General features: G+C 45.7%; 1 pseudogene; it reads left to right on the top strand.

Annotated features, from left to right (window-relative positions):
- The first annotated feature begins 655 nt into the window (after nt 1-655).
- Nucleotides 656-23,290, top strand: part of LOC127000973 (calpain-D-like) — a 37,927-nt pseudogene continuing 15,292 nt past the window's right edge.

Below are 23,290 nucleotides of genomic sequence, written 5' to 3'. Positions count from 1 at the left end.
TTTTTTTAGTTCTTGAGACTCCACATTGTTCATAAGTGCTAGACAAAGGTGACTAAGCTGATTCAGTTTTCATTGAATTAAATGTGTACGTGCGTGCGTGCATGTGTGTGTGTGTGTGTGTGTGTGTGTGTGTGTGTGTGTGTGTGTGTATTTGCTTAGTTGTAGTGCAAAGGGCCTGAGCTTTGCTTGAAGTGTCCCTTCTCTTTATCTATATGTGTTCAGCCTTCCTTTTAATTTATGAACACACCGCTTCAATTACTTCTTCCCTCAGTCCATTCCAAGTGTCTTTTCATCTGCACATAAAGTTGTATTTCTTGACATCACTCATGCATTTAGTCTTCCTCAGTTTGCTTTTGTGTTCCCTTACATTTTCTGGTCCTGTTTATTAGTGTGTGAGTGTGTGTGTGTGAGTGTGTGTGTGTATGTGTTTGTGTGTGTGTATGTATTTACCTATTTGTACATGCGTGCATGTGTACATATGCATGTGTTCGAAGGTCATTATGTGTTGTGGGTAATTGAAGGAGACAAATTGTGACCCTCAGTATGTCTTTTGAAAACAATATGAGGGAGCTTAAACCAGACAACCCCCCCCCCCACCCACACACACACACACACACACAAACTTACCTTCCTTTCTCCCTTCCTCAGGTTCTCAATGTGTGTCATGCCAGCGAGTGCATCATCTGTGGCACAGCTGGTGAGCTGGGCGGTGGGCACTGCCTCCCTTGGTGCCACGGGAGCTGCTGAGCCCGGCCGGGCGCTGGTCATCATGGCCCCCATGCAGGCCCTGCAGCGGGTGTGCATGGCGCGGCCATGAGCTCCTCCCCAGCGTGCTGTCAGCTGCCCCGCCGTCAAGCTCTCCTGGAAGTGCCATCGCTGCCGCCACTACAACTCTGCCCACAGCTCCACCTGCTCCTCCCATGAAGCTGGTGGGGCACGGCCAGGGCGGGTGGAGGTGGGGGCTGGTGGCCTGGCCGCCGCCAGCCCCAGTGGAGGAGGTGGAGGGGCCTCATGGTGGAGAACAGCCTCTACTTCCTGGGCAACAGTGCCGCTGCTGCCACGGCCTCGGCTCCCCGAGGCGGAGTGTAATCGCCCCCAAGAGGCAGGTGCCTTGCGGCCTCACCTCCGCTGCTCTAAGCTTAGCCGCCAGAGGCGACTTCCCTGCCCTGGCCGCCGCCCACCCCCCCGCCACTGCCCGTCCCGGACCTGGACAACAACCAGAACCCCAGCATCACTGAAGGGAGGAGGGAGGCGGGAGGCCTGGGTGTGCAAGCGGTGCACCCTCAGGAACCCACAAGAGTTTGAGTCGTGTGAGGTGTGCGACGCCCCTCGCCGGCCAAACATACCCACCACACTGCCCCGCCGGCCAGCCGGCCCCACCACCCCAACCCCGGCTGCCGACGTGCTCAATGGCAACTGTGACCCCAGTGAGAACCACCAGCAGCAACGTCCTGCCCTCAGGAAGTCCAACAGTGACACAACCAACCTGAACGTGGCCGAGTCCCTCGCCAAGTTTGTGGCTGGCCGACTGTCCTCGCCCACCAACCCACCGGCCATGTCAGGCCCTGCGCAGGCTGGCCCCGAGGGTGGTGAGGCCCTGGAGGTGGCCACTACAGCAATGATGGTGGACCTGTCTCGTGCGGCAACCCCGGCAGTGGTTGACCTGACCCACAATGCAGCGAGCAAGGCGGCGGCTGCAGCCAGGCAGGGGGAGGAGGAGGAGGAGGAGGAGGAGGAGGAGTTTTCCCTGGCGGAGGCGGACATGTGGGCGTGTGCCTTCTGCTCTTCGCCACAACCTTCCTGGTCTGAGAGCTGTGACGCAGCGCGGTCCGCGGCGGGCTGAGGAGGAGCGTGCGGCGGCGGCGGCAGCTGAACAGGCCAAGAACAGGGAGGTGTTGAGCCAGGGCCTGCAGGAGGACTTTCAGCTGCTGACAACAGACCTGCGGGAGGCCGGCGCTGACTCGCCAGACCAGGCCTGGACGTGCGTTAAGTGCACGCTGGTCAACTCCGGGGCAGAGAACGCCTGTCGTGACGGCGGGGGCTCATGGCTGAAGAGCATCTGCTACGTGGATGATGCCACGTTGAAGCGCTGTGAGTGCTGGAGCTGCGTGGTGTGCACCTCAAGAACCCAATCTTGCGCCGCTGCAAGGCTTGCAAGGCTCGCGTCGACGGCACTGGCGGCACCAGAGACAAGCTGAGTGCCGAGGCCAAGGCCAGGGACGCTACCCGGCCCAAGTCTGAGCATCTGACTGGCCCTGTCTGGAGTCTGCCAGCTCAGAAGTCCCCCAGCTTGCAGCGCATGAGTCTGGAGGCGGCCAGTGAAGGGCTGACGACCCCTGGCCAGGACAATCAAAACAGTGGGGCTGAGGCAGCAGCATCAGGAGCAGCGCCGGCAGTACCTTCCCGGGTCAGCAGTAATGGGGCCATACCCAAGACACGGCCCACCTCACCTCCAGCCAGTCAGGACTCTGGGGGGGCCAGGGCTGCCTCTCCTGTCACTCCTAACTCCCCGCCCGCCCTGCCCCGCCTGCCAAGCACCATCATCCTGGAGCTGCGGCGCCGGCACCTTCAGCAACAGTACCTCGGCCGTGTCCTGCTCCATGTGTGGCTCCTCTCCCACCCTCGGGGAGGTGGATGGGGCCTGGCCGGGGCCGGGAGCCACTCACCGGGGCCAGTCTGAGCTGATGGATGTCCTGCGAGAGATGGAGGTGCAGGACGCACTGCACCGATGGACGCGCATCGTACACTACTGCAAACAGGTGAGTGGAGGGCAGGGCAGGGCAAGGGGTTCATAGCCATATGTTCATTGGTTGGTCATGGTAATGGCTGGTATGAACATGGGAGGGACAAGACTTGAATACAACCAAGCTGTGGATGCACAGTTATGAAGGCAGTACAAAGAGGCAGGGCCAGGGTGTTCATGGCTGTAACTTTGTGACTGCCATGAACACAGGAGTGACAGGACCTGAATCCAACTAATGCATGGATGCACAGTTACTGATGCAATACAAAGGGGAATCATGAAGAAAGGGAAAGGAAGGAAGGAAAGGGAGGTAAATAGGTTTAGGGCCGCTTTCACAGTCGTCTGGTACGCACCCTAACCAAAGGCCCCACCATCCTGGTAACAGGCATTACCATCGCCTTGATCCGCTTCACGGTCGCTGTTTTCGTGGTATCGGCGACTACCAGCGTGGTGACGATCATGACAAGACGAAGGCGTGTGATTTGGCAGTGTTGGCGTGCTGGAGCGGCAGGAAATGTCAACATTACATCAGCTGAGTGGAGGATTATGAAGGAGTAATATGAAAAATAAACGTACAAAAAGTAAACGTGAAGAATAAATATAAAGAGTAACTGTGAAGAATAAATATAATGAAAAAATATGGAGTGTCTCGCTGATCCACCCCTCGAAGCGGAAGAGGTGAAATAATGGTGAGAAGTATTAATTAATTTTTTTTTTATATTAATAGATGTCAGCAAGACAGACTCTTCGCCTATATCAATTACATTTATTCATAATTCACACTTATTTATCAGACTTCACATTTATTATTTACTTAATAGGGCTGATTTCATTATATTTGCCTTATTCATACATATTAGGCTGTCTAGAATAATACGAGAGTTTGAGCAAGAAGGCACAACAGGTGAATAATGGTGACAAGTATTAAAGTCCTCCCTTCTTCTTTGTTGTGTACTTTTCCAACAATAAACCATCAATCAATCAAATTGAAATTCTCAGCAGGTCGTTTACTGGTCAGTGGTGAAGTGAATTCATGTCATTCAAATTCTTCTAATTTTTTTCTTATATTACCATTGAAGCCGTGCAACGTGTTGCTGTATTGTGTAATATTTTTTCACATCTATTTAAAGAAATAATATAACCATTTGAGAGCAAGAATTTGTATTGTTTACTAAATAATGTCATTGGTAAGCTCCATTAGGGAGCCCCTGCAGCTACCAGAGCTCTGTTACCAAAGGTTCCAATTTCTGGTACTGATGTAAACAAATAGTGCCACAAAGGACGACTGTGAAAGCGGATTTCTTGCTGGTAGCGGCGATCGCTGCTCATTGGTAACGATCAAAACAAACAAACGTGACTGTGGAAGCGGCCCTTAGGCATCCAGGGAACATCAGCTGCCAGGTGGAAATAGGAAGCATAGCACTCACCTGCATTGCCAGTAACTTTTCCTTTAGGTTCATTTAACTGACTCAGAGATGCCTGTCAACATGTAAAACTTCAGCACCCCAATGGTAAAAGTAAGAAGTGGTCTTGGGCAAGTAAGTCATACTCTTCCTTCAAATGAACAGATGGACAACCAAAGTAACAGAGTGGCAACCCATGATTTATTAAAGTCATGGCCAACAGAGAATGAGGTGGAGAGATGAAATTACAACCTGTGCCTGAGTAGGATGGAGTACACAGCGGACAGAGAAGTGCAGGGCATTGTGAAAGACCTTTGTTGTCCAGTGGTTTGATGGTGACTAATTAAGGTGATGACCAAAACTTCAATCAGTGAGTCATTTAGTTAATAAGTTGTTATCCCCCTCCCTCCTAGAACCAGCATCCCTTTGTGGACGACTCCTTCCCTCCGGTGCCTCGGTCGCTGTTCTTCAACGCGACTGACAAAAATGAGTCTCGCGTCACCCAGTGGCTGCGGCCGCATGAGATCGTCACAGACTCCTCTGACAACAGGAACGTGAAGTGGGCAGTCTTTCGCACGCCCCTGCCCTCAGACATATCACAGGGTGGGTGGAGTGGTTTCAATGTGTGTGTGTGTGTGTATTTACCTATTTGTAGTCTACCGGGCCTGACCTAAGCTCTAAACGTCCCATCTCCATATCTACATTCATCCAGCCTTTCCTTCATTTGTTGGACACTGTTCGCCTCCACCACCTCTTCCTGCAAGCTGTTCCATGTGTTAACACTGCTATGTGGAAAACTATACTTTTTAAGTCACTCTAACTGGTTCCTTTATTAAGTTTCTTCCCATGTCCTCCCAGCCGTTCTTGCAGTTAAGAAGAAATCATCTCTATCCACCTCATCAAACTTATTTAACAACTTATACAGCGTGATCAGATCTTCTCTCTCCCCTCTATGTTCCAGTGTCGTCAAGTCCATCTCCTTCAATCTGTCTTCATACGTCATATTCGAGAGTTCTGGGACCATTTTAGTTGCAATTCTCTGTATCCTTTCCAGCTTTCTGATATCCTTCTTTTTGTGAGGCGACCATACAACTGTTGCATATTCAAGTTTTGGTCTTATCATTGTTATAATTTTCTTCATCATTTCCTTGTCCATAAAATGGAATGATACCCTTATATTTTGCATCATCCTGTAGGTTTCTCCAAACAGCTTGTTTATGTGCTTTTCTGGGGATAGTGTGTCTTGCATCGTTACTCCCAAATCTTTTTCTTCATGTACCACCTTTAGGTTTTCTTCTCCCATCCTGTATGTTTTCCTTGGTCTTTTTTTTTTACTTTTCCCCATTTCCATAACTTGGCATTTGTTTGCATTAAATTCCATCTCCCATAACTGGCTCCATCTATACACTCTGTCCAGGTCTTTTTGCAGCTCCTCACAATTTTCCTCCGTTCTCTTTCTGAATAACTTTGCATCGTCTGCAAAAAGGCTCATATAACTTTTTATACCCTTTGGCATGTCGTTTATATATATTATGAACATTATTGGTGCCAGAACTGAGCCTTGAGGAACTCCAATCTCTACTCTCCTCCAATTTGATTTCTCCTCTCTAACCACTGTCCTCATTTCTCTTCCCATTAAGTAATCCTTCATCCACTCGATAACCTTTCCACCCATTCCTCCCCACTTCTGTAGTGTCCAGATTAACCTTTTGTGTGGAACCTTGTCAAAAGCTTTTTTCAAATTGAGATACACACAATCAGCCCACCCTTCTCTCTCTTGTGTGTGTGTGTGTGTGTGTGTGTGTGTGTGTGTGTGTGTGTATGTGTATGTGTATGTGTGTGTGTGTGTGTGTGTTGATGGTGATCTGGTGCATTGTACTGTGATTTAATTTCTTCTTTACACTATTTATCTATCTATATCTATCCTCATCCCCCCTCAGGAGTGCTGGGGAACTGCTGGCTGCTGAGTGCCTTGGCGGTGCTGGCCGAGCGTGACGACCTGGTGAAGAAGATCATGGTGACGCGAGACTTCTGTCCTGAAGGAGTGTACCAGGTGAGGGGATGTGTCGCTTAGATCGAGTCCCTCCATGACCTCTGACCCAACCTGCCAATTAAACTTTATCCTTGGCTCCTTTTTTTCTGTCATGGTAGCCTAGATATATAAAAAAAAACTATGATGGTGTTTTCATTATTTACTTATGTACTTTTAATTTCATGATATAGAGGAGTTTTCTTTGATTAGTTTAGTCATTATCTACCTGTAGCGGATAGCCTACAAGTATTTTTTTGTGCTCTAGGTATCATCAGGATCTCAGAGTAGTACATAGACCATAAAAAAAAATTATTGTCTCAGCATTAGTTTGAGTTTTGTGTGACTCTTGGTAACGTAAGTGACTGCTCTTTCAGCCACCTCTTCGGATTCTTTACAGGAGCAGCGAGAAGCAGGCTTTTTTATATTTCCTTTTTTTTTGTGTGTGTCCTTGTGCTGTCTCCTTTGCTGTAAAAAACAAACAAAAAACATGGCACCTGTGATAAAGTCAACCAAATTCTCCTGTTCTGTGGCTCTGTAGCTGTGACTCTCTCCTCCCTCCTTTGATTAGTTTAGTCAGTGTTCACCTGTAGCTGTGACTCTCTCCTCCCTCCTTTGATTAGTTTAGTCAGTGTTCACCTGTAGCTGTGACTCTCTCCTCCCTCCTTTGACTAGTTTAGTCAGTGTTTACCTGTAGCTGTGACTCTCTCCTCCCTCCTTTGATTAGTTTAGTCAGTGTTTACCTGTAGCTGTGACTCTCTCCTCCCTCCTTTGATTATTTTAGTCAGTGTTTACCTGTAGCTGTGACTCTCTCCTCCTTTGATTAGTTTAGTCAGTGTTTACCTGTAGCTGTGACTCTCTCCTCCCTCCTTTGATTATTTTAGTCAGTGTTCACCTGTAGCTGTGACTCTCTCCTCCCTCCTTTAAATAGTTTAGTCAGTGTTTACCTGTAGCTGTGACTCTCTCCTCCCTCCTTTGACTAGTTTAGTCAGTGTTTACCTGTAGCTGTGACTCTCTCCTCCCTCCTTTGAATAATTTAGTCAGTGTTCACCTGTAGCTGTGACTCTCTCCACTCTCCTTTGATTAACTTAGTCAGTGTTTACCTGTAGCTGTGACTCTCTCCTCCCTCCTTTAAATAGTTTAGTCAGTGTTTACCTGTAGCTGTGACTCTTTCCTCCCTCCTTTAAATAGTTTAGTCAGTGTTTACCTGTAGCTGTGACTCACCCTTCCTTCCTTTGATTAGTTTAGTCAGTGTTTACCTGTAGCTGTGACTCTCTCCACTCTCCTCTGATTAGTTTAGTCAGTGTTCATCTGTAGCTGTGACACTCTCCTCCCTCCATTGGTAAGTTTAGTCAGTGTTCACCTGTAGCTGTGACTCTCTCCTCCCTCCTTTGATTAGTTTAGTCAGTGGTCACCTGTAGCTGTGACTCTCTCCTCCTCCTTGAATAGTTTAGTCAGTGTTCACCTGTAGCTGTGACTCTCTCCTCCTCCTTTGATTAGTTTAGTCAGTGTTTACCTGTAGCTGTGACTCTCCCTCCTCCTTTTATTAGTTTAGTCAGTGTTTACCTGTAGCTGTGACTCTCGACTCTCCTTTGAATAGTTTAGTCAGTGTTCACCTGTAGCTGTGACTCTCTCCTCCCTCCATTGATTAGTTTAGTCAGTGTTTACCTGTAGCTGTGACTCTCTCCTTCCTCCATTGATTAGTTTAGTCAGTTCACCTGTAGCTGTGACTCTCCTCCATCCTTGCATTAGTTTAGTCAGAGTTTACCTGTAGCTGTGACTCTCTCCTCCCTCCTTTGATTAGTTTAGTCAGTGTTCACCTGTAGCTGTGACTCTCTCCACTCTCCTTTCATCAGTTTAGTCAGTGTTTACCTGTAGCTGTGACTCTCTCCTCCCTCCTTTGAATAGTTTAGTCAGTGTTTACCTGTAGCTGTGACTCTCTTCCCTACATTGATTAGTTTAGTCAGTGTTTACCTGTAGCTGTGACTCTCTCCTCCCTCCTTTCATTAGTTTAGTCAGTGTTTACCTGTAGCTGTGACTCACCCTTCCTTCCTTTGATTAGTTTAGTCAGTGTTTACCTGTAGCTGTGACTCTCTCCTCCCTCCATTGATTAGTTTAGTCAGTGTTTACCTGTAGCTGTGACTCTCTTCACTCTCCTTTGATTAGTTTAGTCAGTGTTCACCTGTTGCTGTGACTCTCGTCACTCTCCTTTGATTAACTTAGTCAGTGTTCACCTGTAGCTGTGACTCTCTCCACTCTCTTTTGATTAACTTAGTCAGTGTTTACCTGTAGCTGTGACTCTCTCCACTCTCCTTTGATTAACTTAGTCAGTGTTTACCTGTAGCTGTGACTCTTCACTCTCCTTTGAATATTTTAGTCAGTGTTTACCTGTAGCTGTGACTCTCTCCACTCTCCTTTGATTAACTTAGTCAGTGTTTACCTGTAGCTGTGACTCTCTCCACTCTCCTTTCATTAGTTTAGTCAGTGTTTACCTGTAGCTGTGACTCTCTCCACTCTCCTTTATTAACTTAGTCATTGTTTACCTGTAGCTGTGACTCTTCACTCTCCTTTGAATAGTTTAGTCTGTGTTCACCTGTAGCTGTGACTCTCTCCACTCTCCTTTGATTAACTTAGTCAGTGTTTACCTGTAGCTGTGACTCTCTTCACTCTCCTTTGAATAGTTTAGTCAGTGTTCACCTGTAGCTGTGACTCTCTCCTCCCTCCTTTGAATAGTTTAGTCAGTGTTCACCTGTAACTGTGATTCTCTCCTCCCTCCTTTGAATAGTTTAGTCAGTGTTCACCTGTAGCTGTGACTCTCTCCACTCTCCTTTGATTAGCTTAGTCAGTGTTCACCTGTAGCTCTGACTCTCCACTCTCCTTTGAATAGTTTAGTCAGTGTTCACCTGTAGCTGTGACTCTTTCCTCCCTCCATTGATTAGTTTAGTCAGTGTTTACCTGTAGCTGTGACTCTCCTCCCTCCTTTGAATAGTTTAGTCAGTGTTTACCTGTAGCTGTGACTCTCTCCACTCTCCTTTGATTAGTTTAGTCAGTGTTCACCTGTAGCTGTGACTCTCTCCACTCTCCTTTGATTAACTTAGTCAGTGTTTACCTGTAGCTGTGACTCTCTCCTCCCTCCTTTGAATAATTTAGTCAGTGTTCACCTGTAGCTGTGACTCTCTCCACTCTCCTTTGATTAACTTAGTCAGTGTTTACCTGTAGCTGTGACTCACCCTTCCTTCCTTTGATTAGTTTAGTCAGTGTTTACCTGTAGCTGTGACTCTCTCCACTCTCCTTTGATTAACTTAGTCAGTGTTTACCTGTAGCTGTGACTCTTCACTCTCCTTTGAATATTTTAGTCAGTGTTTACCTGTAGCTGTGACTCTCTCCACTCTCCTTTGATTAACTTAGTCAGTGTTTACCTGTAGCTGTGACTCTCTCCACTCTCCTTTCATTAGTTTAGTCAGTGTTTACCTGTAGCTGTAACTCTCTCCACTCTCCTTTGATTAACTTAGTCATTGTTTACCTGTAGCTGTGACTCTTCACTCTCCTTTGAATAGTTTAGTCTGTGTTCACCTGTAGCTGTGACTCTCTCCACTCTCCTTTGATTAACTTAGTCAGTGTTTACCTGTAGCTGTGACTCTCTTCACTCTCCTTTGAATAGTTTAGTCAGTGTTCACCTGTAGCTGTGACTCTCTCCTCCCTCCTTTGAATAGTTTAGTCAGTGTTCACCTGTAACTGTGATTCTCTCCTCCCTCCTTTGAATAGTTTAGTCAGTGTTTACCTGTAGCTGTGACTCTCTCCACTCTCCTTTGATTAGTTTAGTCAGTGTTTACCTGTAGCTGTGACTCTCTCCACTCTCCTTTGATTAGTTTAGTCAGTGTTCACCTGTAGCTGTGACTCTCTCCACTCTCCTTTGATTAACTTAGTCAGTGTTTACCTGTAGCTGTGACTCTCTCCACTCTCCTTTGATTAACTTAGTCAGTGTTTACCTGTAGCTGTGACTCACCCTTCCTTCCTTTGATTAGTTTAGTCAGTGTTTACCTGTAGCTGTGACTCTCTCCACTCTCCTTTGATTAACTTAGTCAGTGTTTACCTGTAGCTGTGACACACCCTTCCTTCCTTTGATTAGTTTAGTCAGTGTTTACCTATAGCTGTGACTCTTCTCCCTCCATTGATTAGTTTAGTCAGTGATTACCTGTAGCTGTGACCCTCTCCACTCTCCTTTGATTAACTTAGTCAGTGTTTATCTGTAGCTGTGACTCACCCTTCCTTCCTTTAGCTCTAGCTGTGACTCTCTCCACTCTCCTTTGAATAGTTTAGTCAGTGTTTACCTGTAGCTGTGATTCTCGCCACTCTCCTTTGATTAGTTTAGTCAGTGTTTACCTGTAACTGTGACTCTCTCCTCCCTCCTTTCATTAGTTTAGTCAGTGTTTACCTGTAGCTGTGACTCACCCTTCCTTCCTTTGATTAGTTTAGTCAGTGTTTACCTGTAGCTGTGACTCTCTCCTCCCTCCATTGATTAGTTTAGTCAGTGTTTACCTGTAGCTGTGACTCTCTCCTCCCTCCATTGGTTAGTTTAGTCAGTGTTTACCTGTAGCTGTGACTCTCTCCACTCTCCTTTGATTAACTTAGTCAGTGTTTACCTGTAGCTGTGACTCTCTTCACTCTCCTTTGATTAGTTTAGTCAGTGTTCACCTGTAGCTGTGACTCTCCACTCTCCTTTGATTAACTTAGTCAGTGTTTACCTGTAGCTGTGACTCTCTTCACTCTCCTTTTATTAGTTTAGTCATTGTTTACCTGTAGCTGTGACTCTCTTCACTCTCCTTTTATTAGTTTAGTCAGTGTTTACCTGTAGCTGTGACTCACCCTTCCTTCCTTTGATTAGTTTAGTCAGTGTTTACCTGTAGCTGTGACTCACCCTTCCTTCCTTTGATTAGTTTAGTCAGTGTTTACCTGTAGCTGTGACTCACCCTTCCTTCCTTTGATCAGTTTAGTCAGTGTTTACCTGTAGCTGTGACTCACCCTTCCTTCCTTTGATTAGTTAAGTCAGTGTTTACCTGTAGCTGTGACTCACCCTTCCTTCCTTTGATTAGTCAGTGTTTACCTGTAGCTGTGACTCACCCTTCCTTCCTTTGATTAGTTTAGTCAGTGTTTACCTGTAGCTGTGACTCACCCTTCCTTCCTTTGATTAGTTTAGTCAGTGTTTACCTGTAGCTGTGACTCACCCTTCCTTCCTTTGATTAGTTTAGTCAGTGTTTACCTGTAGCTGTGACTCACCCTTCCTTCCTTTGATTAGTTAAGTCAGTGTTTACCTGTAGCTGTGACTCACCCTTCCTTCCTTTGATTAGTTTAGTCAGTGTTTACCTGTAGCTGTGACTCACCCTTCCTTCCTTTGATTAGTTTAGTCAGTGTTTACCTGTAGCTGTGACTCACCCTTCCTTCCTTTGATTAGTTAAGTCAGTATCTACCTATAGCTGTGACACCCTCTTCCCTCTCAGGGCACAAGAGGCATGGCAGAAGTCTCCAGTTCTCCCGGCTCATTCACTCCCTTTTCATAACATTCACACACCCCTTCCACATCTCTTCATAATACATTCCCCAGTAAGCCTACTTTGACCCTTCTTATGCTGGGTCTCCCAATCATCCTCTGCTTTCTTGTCTCATTCTCATAATACCTCTTCACAAAATCCTCATTCTGCGTTCTCACAAAATATTTGAACGGCCTCAGTGAATTTTGCTTTACCTCTTCCACCACTCCACACTCTTCACCCTCTTTCCTCATACCACATGCTCTTGTTCTGAAGTAAATAGCTGAATTCTGCTACATACATGTTTGCCTAGTATGGCTCATTCTATTAATTTGATAAGTAATAAAGTATAGTTGCCATATTTCCTCTAATTTATTTTATCTCCTCCTTGCAGGTGCGGCTGTGCAAGGCAGGTCGATGGGTGACGGTCATTGTGGACGACCTGCTCCCCTGTGACCGCCACTGCCGCCTGGTGTACTCACAGGCTAAGAGACGCCAGCTTTGGGTGCCACTGATAGAGAAGGCCGTGGCCAAGGTGCACGGCTGCTATGAAGCGCTGGTGTCTGGCCGGGCTATAGAGGGCTTGGCCACCCTCACTGGTGCACCCTGCGAGAGTTTGCCACTCCAGGTATGTGTGTGTGTGTGTGTATTTACCTTACCTAGTTTATTTACCTAGTTGTGACATATGGGAAAAGAGCTACGCTCGCGCTGTCCCGTCTCCATATCCTCTCTTATCCAACTTTTCCTTAAAATCATGAATGTTTCTTGCACAAACCACCTCCTCCTCCAGTCCATTCCACAGCTCAATGCTTCTGTTTGGGAAGCTAAACTTTTTCACATCTCGCCTACACGTGGTTGCCTTCAACTTCTTTCCATGTCCTCTTGTTTCTCTCTCGCTCCACACACACAGGTCCTCTCTGTCCAGATTCTCCACCCCGCTCGCCACCCTGTACACCGCTATCAGGTCTCCTCTTTTTCTTCTCCTCTCCAGGGTTGTGAGCCCCATGCTATTGAGTCTTTCCTCGTAAGTCCGATCCCTAAGTTCTGGTACCATCTTAGTTGCCATTCTCTGTACTCTTTCCAGCTTTCTTATATTCTTCTTTTCAAGAGGAGACCAGACCACTGCTGCATACTCCAACCTTGGCCTAATCATTGTAACTATTATTTTCTTCATTATCTCTTTGTCCAAATACACAAATGTCGTCCTTATGTTCTTCAGCAAATTCATAGTTTGTCCTGTTATCCTGTTGTGTGTGTGTGTGTGTATGTGTGTGTGTATTTACCTAGTTGTATTTACCTAGTTGTGACATGCTCTCACTTATTCAGAGATGTCACGTAATGCTAACTTAGAAACCAACCCCAGCTTCTAAACTTTTCTGCCTCTTGAATTCCACATAGCTTCACTACTTTATTTCTATCTTAGGGTATTTGTGCCATACCACCGCATACAGTGAAGTTTCATATGCTGTAGCCATAAGCCTGTAAGATTGGTTCATGAAGAGTTTGTAGGGAATTGGGCCTGCTAACTTACATTGTTGGAAACTATCTCAAGAAAATGGCCTAGGAAGGGAGAGCTGTCAAATTGGCATCTGACTCTATCCGTCCATCATGTGACAGTATCCACACACCATCCCATCACACCCTCCTGTCCCCTGTCATCCACACATCATACCACAACTTACACCTTCCATGCCCCTCCACAGCACCCTCATCACCCTATCATTGGTCTCCCATGCCCTGTAACACCACTAGTACACCACCCACCACTTGTTCACCTCCCGATATACAAACTCTTAACCCGGTTGCAGCGACGGGCCAAATTTGTGGCTTTACCGTGTAGCAGCGACAGGCCAAATTTTTGCCATGATATAACCTCCCCAAAATAGATGATGCATAAACTGATCACAAATGCATTGATATATATTATGAAATGGTTTGCGTGAGTGATGATTTTTTCTTGCTTAGAGGGGCCTTTAAGAAACATGATCCCCACAGCCACTGGGTTAAACATACACCCAGTACCTCCTGACACCATCACACCCACCCACACATACAGACACACAAGCACGTCACCCCACAGCTCCCTCACACAAGTACCTGTTCACCACCTGTTACCCCTTGTCACCACTCCATCACCACCCATCATCTGGTCATCGTTCATCACCCCTTGTTCCCCACACAGGCATCGTCATCACCACATGAGGATGACATCGACGAGGACTTGATTTGGGCGCAGCTGCTCAGTTCGAGGGCGGCCGGCTTCCTCATGGGGGCGTCCTGCGGCGGTGGCAACATGAAGGTCGTGGATGAGGAGTACAAGAGTCAGGGGCTGCGGCCGAGGTGGGTGGTGGTGGTGGTGGTGGCAGTGGTGGTGGAGAGGTGTCCAAATATTCCACTTTCAAAATTGTTCAAATCTTTGGAAGGAGGAAGTTAAGACAAACAAAGGCTCTTTCAGAGTTTTCCTGCAGGCCATGGAAGAAAGTTCTCAATTAATCAATCAATCATCAGTTCAGAATTTACTAGTGAAAGGGATGAAGGGGCTGAAACTTTTGAATCAGGAACTTGGAGAGCATTGGGGTGAGTTGGAGTAGAAAGTTGTATGCAGCCAGACACTAGGAGTGACAGAAGATGGAAGATAGATAGAGAAGCAACATTGGAGTGGAATTTAACCTCTTCACTACGGCCGGGCCAAAACAGCGCCCCGCTCCGTATCCAAGATTGCCGTGCACGCCAAAGTTCAAATGTCCCTATTGAATATAACAAGTTTTCAGCCATAAACTCAACTTAGTCATCATGTATTATATATGAAAACATGCAAAATTAAATGGTACACATAAAGAAACTTGCTACAGCCGGGCCAATACAGTGCCCTGCGCCGTATCCGGGATCGCTGCGTGCGCCAAATTTCAAATGTCACTGTTGAATATAACAAGTTTTCAGCTATAAACTCAACATAATCATCATGTATTATATATGAAAACATGCAGAATTAAGTGGTGCACATAAAGAAACATAAATTAATTGATAACTTTGAGATGGAATCATAAATATAGAGATAAAATAACTTGTATATTGGCTAAAGCGAGCCAGGACGCAGTATGCGCATCCTCAGATATGGTACGGGGCACGCAAGGACGCAGTATACGCGTCCTCGTGTTGAATGGATTAAGAGGTAAACGAGGAATATATGCTGGTGATCATAAACTATGTTGTAAGTTGACAGATGCTCAAGAAATTTCCTGTTAAGGGTTATTTCAAAAGCTTTAGAAGACAAGAAGATAAAGCTATAGGACAGTTGTTTGTTGGGTTAGAGCAGTCACCCTTTCTTCGGCACAGGTTTTATTTAGGTGTACTAAGGAAAGGTAAGTTTTGAAAGGCAAGGGTGAAAGTTTGTTTATATTATTATTATTATTATTATTATTATTATTATTATTAGTAGTAGTAGTAGTAGTAGTAGTAGTAGTAGTAGTAGTAGCAATAATAGTAGTAATAAGCAGTGGTGGGCACGGTTCCGCTAACCGCTAATTAGCGAAGCTAACTTTTTCGTTAGCTGATTAGCGTTTTTGCTAACTGTGGAAATATTTAGCGGACCAATTAGCTTCCGCTAAATGTAGTTCCTCCTCCGCCTACTTTAGGTCCACTAAAAAATTCATACAGGTTTGTTCTTGTCCGTTGTGGGCAGACACAGCACCAGTTAAGCCACACGGCGCAATAATTCCAGGGCTTCCACTTTTGGGTAAATTACACCTTAAAGTAGGGTAATTGGTCAATTATTAGAGAAACTTTTGGGTATTTTAGTGTATTGCATTTTCCATTTATAACTCTTTGAACTTGAGATTTAATAACAAGAATGCTACATTTTCCACCTGACAAGAAATAAACTTATCATCATCTGATTTTGGCATGCTATACCTTTCTGGAAAGCTCTATGTCTAAGCTACATCATATTGAAATTTCAGGTCACTAGGTCTGTTTTTAAGGGTTTTAGAGCATAAGCAAAGCTAACTTTTTAGTTAGTGGATTACCAATTAGCTTGCTAACTCTTCGGTTAGCGGTGCCCACCACTGGTAACAAGTAGTTGCAGTAGTAGTAGCAGTAACTCTTAACCTAACAACACTACTGTCCTGCCTCCCCAGACACGCATACTCTGTGCTCGACGTTCAGGATATTAACAGCCTGCGACTCCTGCGCCTGCGTAACCCCTGGGGCCACTACTCCTGGAAGGGGGAGTGGTGCGACGAGTCAACCCTCTGGACCACAGAGCTGCGGGAGAAACTCTTGCCTCAGGGGGGGAGTGACGGCGTGTTCTGGATATCATTTATGGACGTGTTGAAGTAAGTGCAGTTGTGTTGTGTCTGTACAGTTGTGGACACTCTACTTTCTACTCCAGCTGAGGCCTATGCTGTATTTCACTTTCTACTCCAGCTGAGGCCTATGCTGTATTTCACTTTCTACTCCAGCTGAGGCCTATGCTGCATCTCACTTTCTACTCCAGCTGAGGCCTGTGCTGCATCTCACTTTCTACTCCAGCTGAGGCCTATGCTGCATCTCACTTTCTACTCCAGCTGAGGCCTGTGCTGCATCTCACTTTCTACTCCAGCTGAGGCCTATGCTGTATTTCACTTTCTACTCCAGCTGAGGCCTATGCTGTATTTCACTTTCTACTCCAGCTGAGGCCTGTGCTGCATCTCACTTTCTACTCCAGCTGAGGCCTATGCTGTATTTCACTTTCTACTCCAGCTGAGGCCTATGCTGTATTTCACTTTCTACTCCAGCTGAGGCCTATGCTGCATCTCACTTTCTACTCCAGCTGAGGCCTATGCTGTATTTCACTTTCTACTCAAGCTGAGGCCTATGCTGTATTCTTTTCTACTCCAGCTGAGGCCTATGCTGTATTTCACTTTCTACTCAGCTGAGGCCTTTGCTGTATTTCACTTTCTACTCCAGCTGAGGCCTATGCTGTATTTCACTTTCTACTCCAGCTGAGGCCTATGCTGTATTTCACTTTCTACTCCAGCTGAGGCCTATGCTGTATTTCACTTTCTACTCCAGCTGAGGCCTATGCTGTATTTCACTTTCTACTCCAGCTGAGGCCTATGCTGTATTTCACTTTCTACTCCAGCTGAGGCCTATGCTGTATTTCACTTTCTACTCCAGCTGAGGCCTATGCTGCATCTCACTTTCTACTCCAGCTGAGGCCTATGCTGCATCTCACTTTCTACTCCAGCTGAGGCCTATGCTGCATCTCACTTTCTACTCCAGCTGAGGCCTGTGCTGCATCTCACTTTCTACTCCAGCTGAGGCCTGTGCTGCATCTCACTTTCTACTCCAGCTGAGGCCTATGCTGCATCTCACTTTCTACTCCAGCTGAGGCCTATGCTGTATTTCACTTTCTACTCCAGCTGAGGCCTATGCTGCATCTCACTTTCTACTCCAGCTGAGGCCTATGCTGCATCTCACTTTCTACTCCAGCTGAGGCCTATGCTGCATCTCACTTTCTACTCCAGCTGAGGCCTATGTAGCATCTTCATTCTTTCATTCCTTTCACTGGTCAACTCTTGTACAGTAATCCATCACCTGTATATCCTTCTTCCCACAACATGAAAGCTTGCCAGAGTACAGGTGTTAAAATATCTCCCCAGTTGAGTGTGACTCTCTCTTGGCTTCTACTGTTCTCTGTTTGTGGAAGCAGTGTTATGGCAGGCTTTTTATATACTTGTTTATTTTACCCTTGAGTTACATCCTTTGCTGTAAAAAGGTTTGATCTCTATTCCCACCTAAATAATCAATCAATCAGTTAGTCTCTGTTCCCATTCTCCTATTACTACCCAAATTTCTTCTGCTACTGCTACTACTACTATTTCTACTTTAACTACTACTACTACTACTACTACTACTACTACTACTACTACTACTACTACTGCCACTACTACTACTGCCACTACTACAACCATTTCTCCCACTAGGTACTTTGACTGTATAGACATCTGCAAGGTGCACAGTCACTGGTCTGAGGTGCGGGTGACTGGCTCGCTGCCCACCCTGGCTGACCGGCGTGCCCTCACACCCACACTCATAACTGTGCTGGAGCCGACTGAGGTGGAATTCACACTCTTCCAGGAGGGGCACAGGTGGGTGGGCCTGATGATGATGAGGAGGAGGAGGAGGAGGAGGAGGAGGAGACAGTTGAGAATGAGGGAAAGCAGTCATCTCTTTTATTTAGTTATTTATTATTTATTGGAGACATGTGTTGAGGATTGGCAAGATTGTGCTCCCTTTATATCTTTGTTATTTTGTTTTGTGTGTCTAGACCAAATTTAGGGACTATGGCAATGTTCTGCTTAACCTGGTAGTAGCAGGGATCATGTTTCTTAATGGTCCCTCTAAGCGAGAAAAATGAGAAAAATCATCACTCACACAAACCATTTCATAATATATATCAAAGCATTTGTGATCAGTTTATGTATCATCTATTTTTGGGGGTTTAAATCATGGCACAAATTTGGCCCTTTGCTGCCACACGGTAAAGCCACAAATTTGGCCCGTCGCTGCTACCAGGTTCATTTATTTCACTTGTTTAACTCTCCACCACATCTGTCTGCCATTCATCAGTCATTATTCAACTACGGTTACCAAAGTCCCATAGAGGCATCCTTCCCCTGCCATATCCCAAGAAGACTGCCCCTTCCCCAACTCTCCCTCTCCCCTACTCTTCACTTAACACATTTTCCTCCGCCAGAAATTCGGAGAACTCACAGCGCTCGCCCCTGGACCTGTGCGTCGTGTTGTTCCGCACCACCGCCACTGCCACGCCCACCGTCGGAGCGCTGGTCAAGCACTCCAAGCGGCAGGTCAGGGGCTTTGTTGGGTGCCACGCCATGCTTGAACCAGGTGCCTACATTGCTGTCTGCCTTGCCTTCAACCACTGGCACACAGGTAAGGTTTTTCACTTGGGGAGTTAGGTCGGGAATGGTGTGTATTTGAGGGTTGTGTGTGTGTGTGTGTGTGTGTGTGTGTGTGTGTGTGTGTGTGTGTGTGTGTGTGTTTACCTAGTTGTATTTACCTTGTGAAATACAGGAAGAGAGCCGTACTAGGCTCGTGCTGTCCTGTCTCCATATCGCTTATTATCCAGTTTGGCTTTAAATTCATGAATTGTTTTTGCACACAGTCTCCTCGTCAAGTCCGTTCCATGTTGTTGTGCTTCTGCATGGAAAACTGTGTGTGTGTGTGTGTGTGTGTGTGTGTGTGTGTGTGTGTTGAGTCATGTTGTTAATGTCCTTCCTCCAGATCCATATTTATCCAATTTATCATTAGATTTGTGTATATTTGCGGTTTGACCTCTTTTGGATTATGACCTGTTCCCTTTGTCAGTAGTTTTACATGGGAAGCTTCATATCTTGTTAATGTTCAAGTGTTTGCATTCAGGATGATGAAATGTGTTTATGTTAATGTACAATACTCTCCTGAGTTTCACGCTTGCACTAAACTTGAGGATTGGGAAACTTGGGGTATTGAAAACAATGAAGAAGTGCTTATTGATTCAGACCCGTGGAGAAACTGACTTTATTTATTTATTTATTTATTTATTTTTTTACTCCCTTGTTATCTCAAAATACTTACCTTGGTAAAAGGAAGAAAGTGGAAAGTGAGAACGGGTCGTTTTGAAGCTGCAATTGAAGGTGGCTGCCTTATGATTGGCTGGCAGTTCTGGAAACATGCTTGTGATTCGTTTCGAGTCCGATGACGTCATCAATGGTGCTCACCTAATCAGCAGCCTCGCTGCCTTAAGGCGGTGTCACACTGACTGATTTTCTCCAACCGTTGGGGCTATAGGCAACCTCGGTTGCCCGTACGCCCAACCGGGAGCTAGTTGTCGGTTGTCCATAAGCTGGTGTCACACTGGGCCTTTTTCCTCCAACCGCATTGGTGGTAGGGGCAACTGGCAACTCCAACTTTTCTGGGTGTGCGTCCCATACGGCCAAGGCTGGCTGCCCATAAACAAAGCAGGCGCCCTGTATCCACGTGGCATTGTCTGCTAAAGTAAGGGCTGTTGCAGATTGTGCAGCCGTTACCCAAGTTATTGACTTGTTGCTGCAGTTAAATGGAAGGAAGAAACGGTTGTGGGCACAATTATGGCTTCAAAGACGGGAGGACAGGAGTGTTTACCCAAACCTCGTCAGAGAACTGGGAAAATTTCAAGAATGTCGCCCGTGGGATACTGTTGGACGAACCTATGTTTTCTGGTAGTTTTCGGTGTGTTATGAAACAATCTGCTGTTTCTGTCGCAAATCATTAAATCACTAATAAGGTCGTCCCTTAGTCCTAAATTCTCACCATGCTGACTTTCAAATAGTACGGTTTCGGTTTTATACGGATTGTCATGGAAGAATCATCATCAGTGGCAACACTGTTCTACTAAACACCCACTGAAAGCACCCCAAAGCATTCAAGATAGGTGTTCACCTTGCAGAAGAATTCAGATTTAGGAGAAGTTACGTTTTGGGATGAGTTACATTGCCTTAGGGAGAGCATATCACGTTAATGAGAGCAGTGTTCGCTGTATTTATCATCTTGGTCTTGGTCTTGGTTCAGGAGGTAGTTGTCCCTTTCGGTCCCAACTACAGCCTTTGAAACGGCTTACTCCCTCAGGGCCAACACCCTGAAAACAATAGTGTAAAAGAAATTCTTGCCACAGTAATTACCTGTGCTCCTAGAGTGCTGCAAGAGTGGAGATAAAGGCCGTCCTCTTATTAAGCCTCGTCATTGGTATGGTAACAACGTCTCACTCACAGCAAAATGGCGTACACTGATCTTCCTGGCGGCGTTTAATATACATTACTAGCTGTCCTTGCCGATGAACTCCTTACAACAGAAGATGAAAAGGAAGCTCCAGTGGTTATGGTGGCACAGAGAGGTGAAATGCAATGGAAACACTTATATGTGTTTGTTTGGGCCACCATGTTTGCTGATGACGTCATCACAGCACAAAGGCGCTCCACCTTTCAAAGCCAGAAGCCAGCGGACATGCCGAGTTGGCTACTCGTACTGCTGCGTCACGTGTTTGAGAGCACTCGGGACGTTCTGAGAGTCACGATTCCCTCTCTCAAACACAGCCCAGGAGTGTTTCTGAGGGGGGGCACTAATTTTATACAGATTTTCGAATAGTACGGGGATCCTGGGTCCCTAACCCCCATACTATTTGAGGGACGACTGTATAATGATTGACTTTTTGTACATGCACTCGCCGCCGCAGCCACAAAATAGCTCACAGAGAGGTTTAACTTGCTTACTGTTTCCATATTTCACTCGCCACTCACAAAGACCACGAGTGGACAAACTAGAACAAAACTAGGCAAAAACACCGGGAGTCCTTCTTCAATTTTCATAGACTGAAGAAAAAAAGTTTCTTGGACTGTGGTCCCACAGCACAGGGTGTTCTCTTATCTTGTCAATCAAATATTAAACAAGGCAGCTCTGCCAGTCCACTTTACAAGTCTCTTGGTGGGCCATCTTCCACTGCTCCTCGCTCCTCAGCCACTCTCTTCGTCTGTTTGTTTATATACAGCGGCACAGTACCCACGTACCCATGCTCCCGGTTGGGCATATGGGCAACCGTGGTTGACTACGGTTGCCTGTAGCCCCAATGGTTGGATGAAAATGGCCAGTGTGACACCGCCTTTTCAGGCAGTGCTCATGACGCCGACAGTAGGTAGACATGACCCGTACATGTCAAAGCAGCACGAAAGTCGGGACGGTAATGCGCAAAAGTCAGCATGATGAGAATTTAGGACTAAGCGCAAGAGGGTACTGTATTCATAGAGTGGATGGCAGATGTTTATGTCTGTGTTGGTGTAGGTGATGGATCTCTTTATGGAGTGAATGACAGATTTGTACATGTTCTTGTTTTCAGACAGTGGGTGACATGTTAGTATGTGTTGGAGTATGTGAAAGATTAATTTGAGTGGATGACAGTTGTGTATGTTAGTGTGTGCACCCAGTGGATGATAGATGTTTATATAAGTGTTGGAGTAGATGACAGATCTGTTTATGTAGTGGATGACATATTTGAATCTTCTTCCACACAGGTCTGGATGTGTCTGACGGCTATCCTGGCTACGTGTTGGCCATCCACAGCAGCAAACGGGTAGCCGTGGAGCAGATCACAGCCCTGCCTTCCCTCCTGGCTGACTCCCTTGTCAACCTGTGCCTGGCCAAGGGGCAGAGGCATGAGGGTCGCCAGGGCATGACTGTGTATTATCTTACCAAGGTGGGCAATGACCCAATATACCAATTCTTGCTAGTTCAGTCATCCTCACTTTTTTGTGGTTTGGTAAATGGATATGCAAGAGTATGAGGGGACATTTTTGTGGTTTGGTAAATGGATATACAAGGGTAAGAGGGGATATTTTTGTGGTTTGGTAAATGGATATACAAGGGTAAGAGGGGATATTTTTGTGGTTTGGTAAATGGATATACAAGGGTAAGAGGGGATATTTTTGTGGTTTGGTAAATGGATATACAAGGGTAGGAGGGGATATTTTTGTGGTTTGGTAAATGGATATACAAGGGTAGGAGGGGATATTTTTGTGGTTTGGTAAATGGATATACAAGGGTAGGAGGGGATATTTTTGTGGTTTGGTAAATGGATATACAAGATTAAGAAGGGATACTTTTGTGGTTTGGTAAATGGATATACAAGGGTAGGAGGGATATTTTGTGGTTTGGTAAATGGATATACAAGGGTAGGAGGGGATATTTTTGTGGTTTGGTAAATGGATATACAAGGGTAAGAGGGGATATTTTTGTGGTTTGGTAAAGGGATATACAAGGGTAAGAGGGGATATTTTTGTGGTTTGGTAAAAGGATATACAAGATTATGAAGGGATATTTTTGTGGTTTGGTAAATGGATATACAAGGGTAAGAGGGGATATTTTTGTGGCTTGGTAAATGGATATGGAAGAGTATGAAGGGATATTTTTGTGGCTTGGTAAATGGATATACAAGGGTAGGAGGGGATATTTTTGTGGTTTGGTAAATGGATATACAAGGGTAAGAGGGGATATTTTTGTGGTTTGGTAAATGGATATACAAGATTATGAAGGGATACTTTTGTGGTTTGGTAAATGGATATACAAGGGTAGGAGGGGATATTTTTGTGGTTTGGTAAATGGATATACAAGGGTAAGAAGGGATATTTTTGTGGTTTGGTAAATGGATATACAAGGGTAAGAGGGGATATTTTTGTGGTTTGGTAAATGGATATGCAAGGGTAGGAGGGGATATTTTTGCGTTTTGGTAAATGGATATACAAGGGTAGGAGGGGATATTTTTGTGGTTTGGTAAATGGATATACAAGGGTAGGAGGGGATATTTTTGTGGTTTGGTAAAGGGATATACAAGGGTAGGAGGGGATATTTTTGTGGTTTGGTAAATGGATATACAAGGGTAAGAGGGGATATTTTTGTGGTTTGGTAAAGGGATATACAAGGGTAGGAGGAGACTACAAGAGGCTCCAGACAAGCTTTCATGTGTGGAATGTTGTTTCTCCTTGTTTTCCTAATATATAGACTCTCCATTAACCCATTT

This window comes from Eriocheir sinensis, chromosome 19, assembly GCF_024679095.1.
Source record: "Eriocheir sinensis breed Jianghai 21 chromosome 19, ASM2467909v1, whole genome shotgun sequence".
Lineage (NCBI taxonomy): Eukaryota > Metazoa > Arthropoda > Malacostraca > Decapoda > Varunidae > Eriocheir > Eriocheir sinensis.
The sequence above is the reverse complement of the archived record's forward strand: the minus strand, read 5'-3'. Positions and strand labels throughout refer to the sequence as shown.